The sequence below is a fragment of the Pseudomyrmex gracilis genome, unplaced genomic scaffold (genome assembly GCF_002006095.1).
Source record: "Pseudomyrmex gracilis isolate BER0280 unplaced genomic scaffold, ASM200609v1 scaffold_9, whole genome shotgun sequence".
Taxonomy (NCBI): Eukaryota; Metazoa; Arthropoda; class Insecta; order Hymenoptera; family Formicidae; genus Pseudomyrmex; species Pseudomyrmex gracilis.
The window spans coordinates 941088-953276 of record NW_018020593.1 but is presented as its reverse complement, the minus strand read 5'-3'; the positions used below and the strand labels follow the sequence as shown (position 1 = coordinate 953276).

The following is a 12189-nucleotide window of genomic DNA, read 5'->3' as shown; positions in this document are numbered from 1 at the left end:
ATTATATAATTAATTATTATATTATATAATATAATAATAATATATAATATATATATATATTTATATATTATACTTTATGAAAGCTGCGCAAAGCTTTATATGAGATTCGATAAAGCAACTATGTGCATTAAAAATTTTATCCAGAGCCTTAAGAATGCGATATAAGTTTATAAGAAATTATTGTCCTATAAGATAATGTAATTGTGTTATGCATGTGTGTGTGTGAGAGAGAGAGAGAGAGAGAGAGAGATATGTAAGAAAGAAAGTGAATTGTGCGTACAATAAAGAGATAGAATAAAAAAAGCATAAGACTAAAAAAAAAAGATTATAGAATATAAAGAAGAAAACGAAGAAGAAGAAAAAAAGAGAAGAAAGAAGACAAAAGAACAAAGAAGAGAAATTCCAGAAGAATAAAATAAAAGGAATGCGTCTCGCACTTCTAATTTTTGATTTAATGTATAGTGATATATATATATACAAATGTACAATATATATTATGTACAACGAGAGATCGCGCGCATCGCAAATTACAAAAATATGCGACCGATCAATCTCCTGTTATTTTCTATGTTAACAAATTATACCTTTTTTGTAGAAGTAACTATATTTTTAGATTTATATGAAAGTTAAGCAGACTTTGTAAATTATATTAAGACAGATGAAATAAAAAATAACAAAAAACCGTAATGTGTGATAAAAGTGTGTATTTACGATAAGAACGTTTTTTTTTACAATAAAATTTACGAACACTGTAATTAATTCTATTAAAAAATAATGTACATTTTTGAAAATAATTGCTTATTTTAAAATTGTTATATATTTTATAATTTCTATTAAAAGTCCTATGAATTGTTATATATTTTATAATTTCTATCAAATCATTTCTTCAATTAAATTTAGAAAAAGATTTAAAATTTTCAATATTTATCCTTTGCAGGAACTGAAATATCGACAGAAAGGAGACGTTGAGTATCATCAAAGTGCTTCTAAAGGTACATGGCCAGCTGTAGCTACGTTATCTGCCTCCTCAGTCAATAACCCGCCTTTGCGGAGTAAAATTCTTGAACAAAGTTTTAATACATTTAAATGTTTAATACATTAACTATTTAAATAGACTAACATTTGTACGTATTTAAATTAAAAAATGTAAAAATTTTTTATTTACAGAAAAACACTGTTTTTCTGCAATGTTTCAGCATCGTTGTCTAGATAGCGCTATTGACTCTACACGCGCGCGCGTTTCCATAATATCAAAAATATCAAAAATGATAAGAAGCGATAATCACAACAGAGAACTCTGAATTGAAACACCCGCGCTAAAGAAACTTTTTGAGAGAAAAATTAAAAAAAAAAAAAAACAAACAAAAGAAAAAAAACGGCAGGATATAAATATTCATAGTTTCAAAGAAACTCAGAGACCTAGACCTGAAATGCGCAAGTTAAAGCATATTGACGATGTCCACTAAGTTATCTTAATCCTTAAAAAGCGAAAAAAAACCTTTTGTTTGACGGGAACCATCTACGAGAGCTAAGCCTCAAACAATGTGTGTAAGTGAAGATAATGTACATAAAGATAAGATAATTCCGCTCTTTTTCTCTCTCTCTCTTTTTCGTTTTCTCTAAGGATCCGTACGACGTTCTTCAACGTTTTCCTTTTCTTTGCGTGGAAATACGAATGTAAATATCATACCACGCATACTGTGTATATATAAGAAAAATTATCGAGGGAAAGGCGCGAACGGGAAATATTGATACACCGCGTATCCCTCAGTTTGTTGTAAGCAGCAGTATGCAAAGTGGCAGTAGAAAAGTTCCACTGTGATAGCAATAGTAGTATTAGAAACGGTAAACACAGAAAATCGAGTGAGAGATATTGTACTGATAGGACAAGAAGATCGACACGGATTCCCCCCACATATCTCTGATGTAGCTTGTATCGCAAGTAAATATTCTGTATTTCTCTTCCAATATACTTGTTCCTATTTTTTTTAGATAAAATACCCTTAATTCTCTAGATAACATATCCCTAATATAATTTATTTCCTAAATGCTATTAATTTATTTACGACTTGTGTTTGTTGTAAAATATCGGAATCTGATATTTCTGCTTTATTTCCGTTCCTCAAATACGTGATAAAAAACTAATTTAGTTTCTCTTGTATCTTTGTTCTTAATATATTTTTTGTAGAAAGAACTACACACTCACATCTCGGTGAGTTTTCCGAAAGAACTTCCGTTTTACTTCCGGAAGTGCGTACAATTATTGGGCAAATTACTTTGCGGCACAGACAGTTTGTTTGTACATAAACGCGCGCGTATTGAGCCGCCGGCAACTCCGCTCCGCCGTACATTTTACGAGCGAACTCCGCCGCAGACGGCTTTATGGCGAGGGTGGTGAGTAAAAATCGACAAACAATCTATTCCGCTCGTGCAAGTCCGGGCGCGGCCTCGTCGTCGTTACCGGCGTTGATAAGTCTCCTACACGAGGCACGTCCTTCGCTCTGTGTCTTCCACTTCCTCGGGCCCCGAGGAGGAGATCGTTGTGTCGGCGTTGTCGGTCTCTCTGTGACGGCGGCGACTTTCTGTGAAAATTTCGGCGTAACTCAAAAGCTAAGTCAAACATGGGCGTGTTTCACGAGGTGTCTCGGTAAATCCGGTAAAGCCGCGAAGGCAAATTCCTGCGCGCGTGACACACGTCACGCTTTGCTTTACGCGCGCACGTCCTGTGTAATACAAACGCGATGTGTCAACGGGGTACTTAGACGTTTCGCACGTCCGCGATTGACGTAATGACGTTCTAAGTGCCGAGAAACGAGGGCTTCAGAAGCCATGTGTTTGCGCTCAAATATATATATATATATATGTAATGTAAAAACGAAATTACGTACACATATATTTTTGTTACATCATGTTCTCGAATATGTTCATATTTAACAGCTGAGAATTCTCACAACACGTGAAATCTTACGACTGTCAAATACCGCGAAACTTTTAAGATTTAGATTTTGTAGAAAATTCCATTTTTTTTATAAATTGCGGTTTTGCGCAAATTCTGCGGGGTATTGCTTGTCCTCCCTGATTTTTAATAACCGCGCTGAGCTGCACGGTGGTAAAAGATTAAAATTACGTTCGGCATTATGGTGGTGGTCGCCATCACCTTGCGTCGCTCGTACATTTGCGGGCGTATAGCATTATAACGTGCGCACGTTGCATACTTACGTGCGCGCCAGCGGTACAAGGTGCGGCTTTAGTTCGCGATTCTTCTTGTTCGTCCTATGCGAGCCCATTATGCGAGCGAACTCATCGCGCGCGGTACCACCCCTGTGAACCCTTGAGATAAAGTCTTACTCATAGCGCGTGTGTAACTTTGTTATTTATTCCTTCTTGAATTTTTTTTGCACGCGCGTGTTAAAAAAAAATGTTTCGAAAAAACTGCTCTGTGGATTTGGCTAACGCTTTAATTTTTTTATTCCGAGAAATCTTTGTTCCCGAAAAAAATAAAAATCGACACATGCGTATTAATCGCCGCGAAATTATCCGAGTTAATTCCGCGCGGTTTACGAGCATTAACGGTCTCTTTTCTGAAAAAACAAACGCGCGCAGACAATAAACGCGCGCGCAATAAAAGCTAGCAAATCCATGGGATTGTCTCCAATAATGTATATTGCCGTTCGTAAACGCGCGGAACATCACATCTCTCCCCTTTGACGCGTGATGTGTGTTCCAGACCGCGAAAAATTCGCGCACGTTTACACGAAACGGTTGTGGAACGACCATTAAGAGATACGAAATAACACTGTCGTGTGTGCTTATGTGCGCCTTTTCCATTAGCCACGTACGCGTAGTATCCGCCAGTCGCGACTTTGCTCGCGACCAAGAACGCGACCGAACCTTTGATGTGACCGCCATTGCTGAGGACGCGACTTATCATCGTGCAGTCGACAACTTAGAATCCACGATAAATCCTCGCCGACGCTTTAATAATCCTCAGACGTTTACGAACGCGCGACACATTTTATATCTCTCGTTTGCGAGAAACTTTTCCGAGTAAACGCGATTTTCCCGCGATTCTCTCCCATTTGGAAAAACATGCGCGCAAGTCGAATATGTATAAAACCTAATTTTTTTTTTTCGATATTTTGTAAAATATGTATTTTTCTGTTTGACATTTTTACTCTGAGCAACGCGTATCGTTTCTCTTTTCCTTGTTATCTCTTTCCTTATTATCGTACTTCTTTCAAGATTATATTGAAAACACACATGATCTTAAATTTTATACTAACACACTTATCTACTAAACTCACTGTCTCGTCGTCAGCATTTTAGTCTAATCTCTACTTATCTACGTACATTCACACACGTTCGGATCCTAACATAATTTATTCCTAATCGATCGATTGCCTCCGTTATGATTTATCATGTAACTTAAAGAAAATCGAAGAAAAAGGACCGAAAATGTTGCAAAGAATTACAAAGTTCACAAACTGCAACGTCATATTTAAAGAAAAGTTCACTTCCCGCGATCCTCATTTCTACATTTGTGATTAAAAACTGTCGTCTATGCATATCGTTCGGGAAAGATCTGTTCAAAATTTTGCGTTTGTAATGTTTAGAATAATTACAAGTTAATTAATTAATTACAGTTTTTTTAATTCATACGAGAGACACTCGCAAGTCTTCACGCGGATATAGATTTTTCACTTTTTCCGTGCGCCCGATTATTTATCGTTCGCGGTATCGCACCGAAATTTTTATCTATCGGTCGGGGGTGTAGTATAGTTGAAAAAAAAAAAACTAGGTAGTTTCTCTTTCTCTTCTACCGCACGACGTGACAATATTTGTCACGACCGACGCGACCGAGGTGAGAGCAATAGAACGCACATTATTTGCCCTCGTAACGTTCCCTGTGTGAGATGCCGTCTGTTTGCCGAGGTTTTGTTTCCGTCAGTTCCGTTTCCTGCGCCAACACGGCGGCTTCTCTGTGATCCATCCTGATCACCGAATACGCGTCCGTTTCTTTTTTTTTTTTTTTTCTTCTGAATATCGAGATAACGCGAGATATCCAATATATACATATATCCGAAATATTCTTTTAACTTCCGATTACGATCAGGCGTCTGATCTGTGTGTTTGCCAACCGCCGCTTCTACGTTCGCATAGCCTATATAGTGTCGAGAACTCCGACAAACCTTTTTAACCTGAGAGAGAGAGAGAGAGAGCGATCGATCGAAAAATAAAGAAAAACAATTTTGTGGCTTTGCAAAACTTAAATATATTTTCCATATTGTTGCGTCGTACAATAATGCTCGATTATATCCGTCAGGCGTTGAACGTACGCGAGAAAATCGATATAATTAGTAACATTGAACATCGATTACTACGACGTTTCAATGCGCTATTCACATTCCGTCGTTCTTTACAAGTTTGTAGTAAGTCACAGTCGTGTGTGCTCGTGACGAGAAAAAATTTCTTTATACCAATCAACGTGTTTATTCCCCCCTCCCTCCCCCGAGATGTCGCGTGTCAAAAACATTTGAATATCTCTTAATCAAGCATTTAAAACTCCGCATTAAATTTCTCGAAGAGTTTACTCTCGATTTGCTATTATCGAGGTTGCCATTGTCATTCCGATGTGTGTCTCCATTTTTGGCGGTGCATGATTTTCGCGGATTGAATCGCGGTGGCCGACGTTGCAATCGTCGTTGCACGCCGCAAGGATAGTCGGCGTCGCCTTTGTGCGCCAATCGTTCCCTCGTCTTCTTCCTCTTTATCGTTCTCTTCGCCTCTTCCTCTTCATCGTCGTCGATCCTCTTCGCCGTTCCCGTGGAATTTTTCCACCACTCGATTATTCCCGGTGACTTCGTGAGGGAGGCGATCGTCCCGTCCGGATGGGATTGTCCAATGAAGCGATACCGCAAGATCTCAATGGGCGGCGCCCAGAATCCTGGCGATGGCTCGCCGGCCCGGCGACTCCGTGGTGGGGCCCAGTGGGGCCAGAACGGGCCGCCGTGGTGGGGGAATTGACATCGACTACTGTGCATTTCCCACGTGCCCTGGGAACCCCCGCGGCATCTTGTCAGCCCCCGATTCTCGCTTTTGCACGCTCCTTCCCTCCACCATCACCTACACTATCTGCTTCTCATCGTCAGCGGCAAAGCGTCTCTCCTTCTGTCTGCCTGTCTGTCTCGCTTTCTTTTTCTCTTTCTATCTCGCCTTTCTTTCACTTCCACATACTATTCTTTATCTGTGCATTTCTCCGCGTATTTCATATTATTCCCTGCTGAGCTAAAAGTAAAGAGATAATTCCTCTTTTCCCAGACTTTTCCCAGATTACAAAATTCTTTTTTTTCTTTATACAAATTTGTAAGTCACTACATAGACATCAGCTTAAATTTATTTTTGAAAACCTAATCGTCTCGCTAATATAGAGATTTATCATTTTGGCAACAGAAAGTGTCAATCTCGTGTGCGTTTTAAATATAGAATAGAGAATGCCTTATGTCACTTTTTGGCAGAAGTCAGTAGGTTTTAAGTTTTAGGTACGAGAGCGCTACCTTTATGGCTTTTATCGTCAGCGCTACCGCCCCGCGGGGGGCATCCTTTCGGGAAAGAACGAAGGCGGAAGGAAGCAGAGCTAAAGTATAACTCAGAGCGGTATTTCGAATACAAAGAGAGAAAGGGGTAAGGGGAGACTATGGGATTATATACCAGAAGGGTCTCAGCTGCGTGGGCGAAGAGGGATGCTCTCGTCTCACGGTTATGAGGGCGGGCCCAGACACGATCCGGTGGAAGGGATCGGAACCTGTAAAGCGTGGAAGAGAGGGAGCAGCTATGCGGGGACAGTTGAAGGGGATAGGGGAAGGCGGACGGGACCCGCCGAGCGGGAGCTCAGGAAGCCGCGTCGACGAAGGATTTGTGAATAACCGAGCTGCTATTCGGCGACCGGGTGGAACAAGGACGCACGTAGAGTCAGGACAAGGCGCGCTACCACTTCTTCCCTTCTTCGTCCGGGCCTCCTCTTCATCATCATCCTCACCTCCTCCTCTTCCACCCAATACCCGCCGTCACCCTCTTCCCTCATTTTCCTTCTTCTTGCTCCCGTTCCTCCTCCGCATCCCTCTCTCTCTCTGCCGGCATCTCCTTCTCCTCTCCCCCCGCCTGCCCCCCTCGCCTGCTTCTCGTGCCTCCCCCGCCGTCCCGGCAGTCTCTTTTCTACCTCTACCACCGCAACGAGGTCGAGGCAGGAACATCCTGGACGTGTACGTTCCCCGTGGAATCGAGGGAGGCTACGTTCACACGAACGACAACTGGTGGATATCGGTGGGTAGTCGGTTCGGTAGGGAGGTGTCTCCCGGTCCTCCAACCAGAAGAAGCGAGACGACGACGTCGGCGAAGAGACCTTCGGCTACATACTGCGTCCTACCGTCTTCTGGTGTGCCTACCTATTCCGGCTACCAGCGAACCGAGCGAAGCTTCAGTCTACGCCGCGCAACGAAACGGTTTAGACGCCTGTCAGAAAGATACACGCGCCAGCATTTCAATACTTTTACGAGCGACCGAGTTGTCGAATACGATCGACTTTCGGCAGCGTGTGACATCACATCACACACGTATCGCTTATTTGTTTTCAAAAAAAAAAAAAAAAAAAAACCAACCAAGCCGCGACAACGTGCGTTTCGCGAGTTTCGTTCGCATCCAAAAAAAAGTTTCAAAATATTCTTCTGGTAAACGGTGAACTCGAGAACGAAGATTTAATCTCGTACTCTTCTCTCCGTGTCAACATTGGTAAGTCAGAATTCAAATTGAATATTCTCACAGATGATATTTTAATGTTCTTAATTAACATATATATTTTCTTTTCGACATTTTAAGTTAATAATCTTTATTTAAATAATTACGACATTTATATGTAAAATAACAAAAATTATTGAATATTACTGCATATTCGAAACGATCTCGTGTTAATAAAAAAATCATTATTAATTTTTTCGTTGCAAAATAAATAATTCGATTAACGACACGGTCGAATTCACCAGTCGAATTCTCGAAGCGTGAAAATGGAATATTCTTATATCGTTTCTCTCGTATATCTTCGCGCAAGAATTAAGCGGGCGGGAACAGGTGTGGTCCGCGTTCGTTCGCGCATCTCTAGCCTCCTCAGCGATTGCTCCAAAACCAGTAGCAAGCTGTAGGGCGGTGCGCGGTAGCTACTGCGTTTTGATTGGTTGTCAAGTATCTTACTTTATCTTTTGCCAATCGAGATCTCTTTGTGTGATAAAGATCTCATTCTTCCATTTTACTCTGAGCATTTAAATCTCTCTGGCAATATCTTTTCCAATGAATGCGAGTTTTGTCAACGATAGATAATTAAAAAAAAAAAATCTCAAAACTTGAAGACAGCATAATTAATTTTTTAATTTTTTTCTTCTTTTAATTTTTGAAGTGGTTGTAACATAATATTAAAGCATTAATAAAGATAAAGTAAACGTTGTGCAATAAATAAAAAAAATCGAATTAAATAAAAAAAACTCGTTCTACTCGTATTTTATCATCGTCTCCTGCATTTTCTAACGGCATCAAAATTTCAACTTTAACTTTGTCACATTATTGGAACGAACATTTCCTTCAAAAATCACTAAAGCCCGACGAATTAGTTTTGTCGATTTCTTGAGGAAACCACGTACTAGAGATCATGTACGGGAGATCCATCGTGAAGCTACCATTTTTCTTCGCGCGTGTTCCGCAAGTCCGCGCGACGTATAGGAAATACCTCTCTCGTAAGAACCGCCCTTGCGTGATCGGTCTCGCGGCGGTATCGCGGGAGGGAGGGTGTGGTCCCACGTCGATGGACTTCTCCCGCTTGTTCGGTAGCGAGACTGGCCGAAAACCGGTAGCTGTCGGCTGGGCGGTGCACAGTAGCAAAGAAGACTTTGGTTGGCTACCGGCTTCTTCGTTGCGGCGAGCGAACACGAACGAGGGCTACCGCTCCTTCCTTTTATCCTCCATACACGCGAGAACGGGTGCACGCACATCGAAGCCGTGCCTCTTGGTTGGCGGCCGTTCCCCGTTTCTTCTTCGATTGGCTGCCGGCTCCTTGCTTCCGCGCACTCCGCCCTTCGTACTACCGGCAAGAGAACAAAAGGTACTCTTGGTTGAACCCTCGCCCTCGATTTCTTCCCCTCATTTGGACCGCCGGTGGCTCAAATCGCGAGAGAACGAGGAATGATACGTTCGAAATACTCGTCGCGAAGCGTATCCGCGACGAGGTCCAGCGACGTATCTTCTCTTACAGAAAAATATGCACGCGCGCGCGTGTTGTGTGAATTTTTTACCGTTTTGTGAAAAAAAATCTCCGATTCAGCAAATCTCCGAGATATCTCGAACTAAGTAAATGTTACGAGTACGACGGGCTCGCGTTCGTCTTTTTTCAAGAGAGAAACGTTTGCGATAAGGATCTCCATTCGAATATCGCGATATCCGATGTTCGCGTGATATTCGCTTTATAACGCATCAGATCGAAACATTGAAGTTTATGTTCTTCCTAACTAAACGACTTCGTAATACTTTCACTATGATGAATTTGCTGCTTGATAATTCATTAAGAATCCAATTTCCCATTTATTTATGCCCGTCACGTCTCTCCGGAGTGTCACAACTTGTATTAATATTCATAAATAACGTTTAGACGCGCGCGCGCGCGCACACGCTGTGTGAGCATACAGGTCGCATAAAATTTCATTTTAATTGCCTGCCTAATAGCAGAGATTCGAAAGGAAGCTCTCGATTACATTATTCCACTTCGAGTTTTCTTCTCTTTTTCGTCTCTTTCTGTCTTTCTCTCTCTCTCTCTCTCTCCCTCCGCGCAACAAATTTCACTTTCGCGCGAATACACGCCGCCGGTGCATTTAATATTTACCTACTTATATTGGCAGATCTTTCGGGCGCGCGTTCTCATATAAACGCGAGCGGCCGGGACGCGTATATCGCATTATCATATATTATCATACATTACCATACATTAAAACGAGAGCATTCGATCACGCGAACTTGGTAAAGCAAACATGGTAGCTGGCACGATGTTCACTTTCTTGTGATACCTATGCGCGCCGCACACGAGCACTCGCGCGCTCACGTCAACTGCTCGAGATGTGCTCTCACATATTAATCGCAACAAAATCTCGCGCGTAAATTTCGCGCTCTTTGACGATACATCGAACGCGTCGGATATTTGGAATTATCGGCAGCTTAATCTTCTGTTATTGATCGAATTCGGTGGGCACTCGCGCTCGGTAAAATCGGAGAAAGAGACAGAGAGAGAACCGGAATCATTTATCATCACCTTCACGATTATTTGCACGTCCTCATATCGCGCGCAATATAAAACCCCGCGCGTTTACACGGCTAATGTCGTTTTCCTCGGCACCCCGACTCATTAACGCACAACTCATTAACTTCGCTTCACGCGAAGGTGAGAAACCTGTTCCCCGCGCGCCGCGTGTTTCCGCCTCGAGTAATACAAGCGCATTGCGACCTCGTAATTCTTCGACAGGATCGCCGCGCGTGGTAGCCGCGATATGTCGCTCGTTTCTTAACGTGTATTAGTGAATCTCAAACGAGAGAACGCAGCTGCTACATCATCGAACAATTTTCGAAGAGAAAATGACCCATTTAAAAATGACACGTAGTCGTAAAGTAAAAAAAAAAAAAAAAGAAAATTTATGATTTACCGCGCGCCGTACCGAAACAAATTCTAGTTTCAAAACTTTCACTAAGAGGATGCTCATATCTTCAAGACGAGATACTGTTACATTTCTTTTCTAAGAGTTGGTTTTTTGTAATGAATACGGTCATAAAAATTTAACAAATTGTTTCGTTGCGTGTTTGACGCAAAATTTAGGTCACGATAGAGGAACCGCGTACACGTGTGCGCGGGTTCTGACAATTCTACAGGGAGAACTACCAGGTTTTAGTGCGGATGTTTACCGAGATAGATCGTAACCGAAAAAAACGTTTATAGTTATAATAAAATAGGTCACAATTGTAATTTTTCAGAGTTCTCTTTACAAAGAAGACGTGTGTCATAAAAATTACTAAGTTTTTCATTGCGTGTTTGGCGCAAAATTTAAGATCACGAGAGAGGAATGTGCACGCGCGTGCACAGGTTCTGACAATTCTACGGGAAAAAAACTACTAATTTTAGGGGCAGGTGTTCACCAAAATAAATAGTAAAAAGAAAAAAAACTTTACACTTATAAAAACACGTCACGTTTGTATTCTTCTTCTGCATGTTCTGCATTAGGTATTACTTAAAAAAACACATACGTTATAAATTTCCGTTTTCGCGGAAAAAAGAGATTTGTTTGCGCGGGTTCGCAGTGAGAGATGTGCCCGCAAACATTTGTCTTTCCATCCTCCGGGTGACAGAATGACAAGCTGTTCCCGACGGCATTGTATTGTTTCTACCTGCGAAGTGTATCGCTTAGGTGTCGGGTATTTACGTCAAGGTCTGAATCAGCGTCGCGGACAGACAGACGGACAAGACAGACACGAAGACGCGATGTTTCTACAGGAGAAGGAGAAGAGAGAGAGAGAGAAAAAGAAGACGAGCGAGCGCGCGGTATCTTTTTATGGAACACGCGCGCGGAGTCGCGCGGCGTAATGCGCAGTTCCGATTAGGCTCCACCGCCCGTTAGCCACGCTAACCAACCGGACTACGCCCAGGCACGCTTATTACTCATTCGGACACGCCGCTTTATCCGAGCGTGCGCCGTGTGCGCTTAATGCGCGCCGGTAGCGACCGACCGAGGCTTCTGTAACAATGGCCGCCCCGCGATTGGCAGCCGCGGGCGATTTTTTAACACATCAGCTCTTTTCGATACTTCGAGCGCGTTATTAAAAATGGCTGTTCATTTCGACCCTTCATTTGTATTCGATGAAAAAGTTACATCGAGGAAAAAGATGAGTACACGGACGAGAATATGTCTTGTAAAAATCGTACAATGAAATTTAAATTCATTTAAATATAAAATAGATTGGGTAATTATGCAGTTATACGGACTATTTTCCGATCTCAACAATTTTGACATATGTTATCAAGGTCACCTCCCTGAATAATAATATGAAGGTTTTATCCGTCGCTCATTGTTTATAAAAAACTTATGAACAAAAAAAGTTTCATGAATAAACTAT

At 41.8% G+C, this 12189-nt stretch overlaps 1 protein-coding gene across 1 annotated transcript in view; it reads left to right on the top strand.

Annotated features, from left to right (window-relative positions):
* Positions 1-7316: 7316 nt before the first annotated feature.
* Positions 7317-12189, top strand: part of LOC109861727 (protein drumstick) — a 12016-nt gene continuing 7143 nt past the window's right edge. The window contains exon 1 of the mRNA XM_020441509.1: positions 7317-7785. The gene's annotated coding sequence lies outside the window, so the exon portion shown is untranslated. The remainder of the gene's footprint in view (positions 7786-12189) is intronic.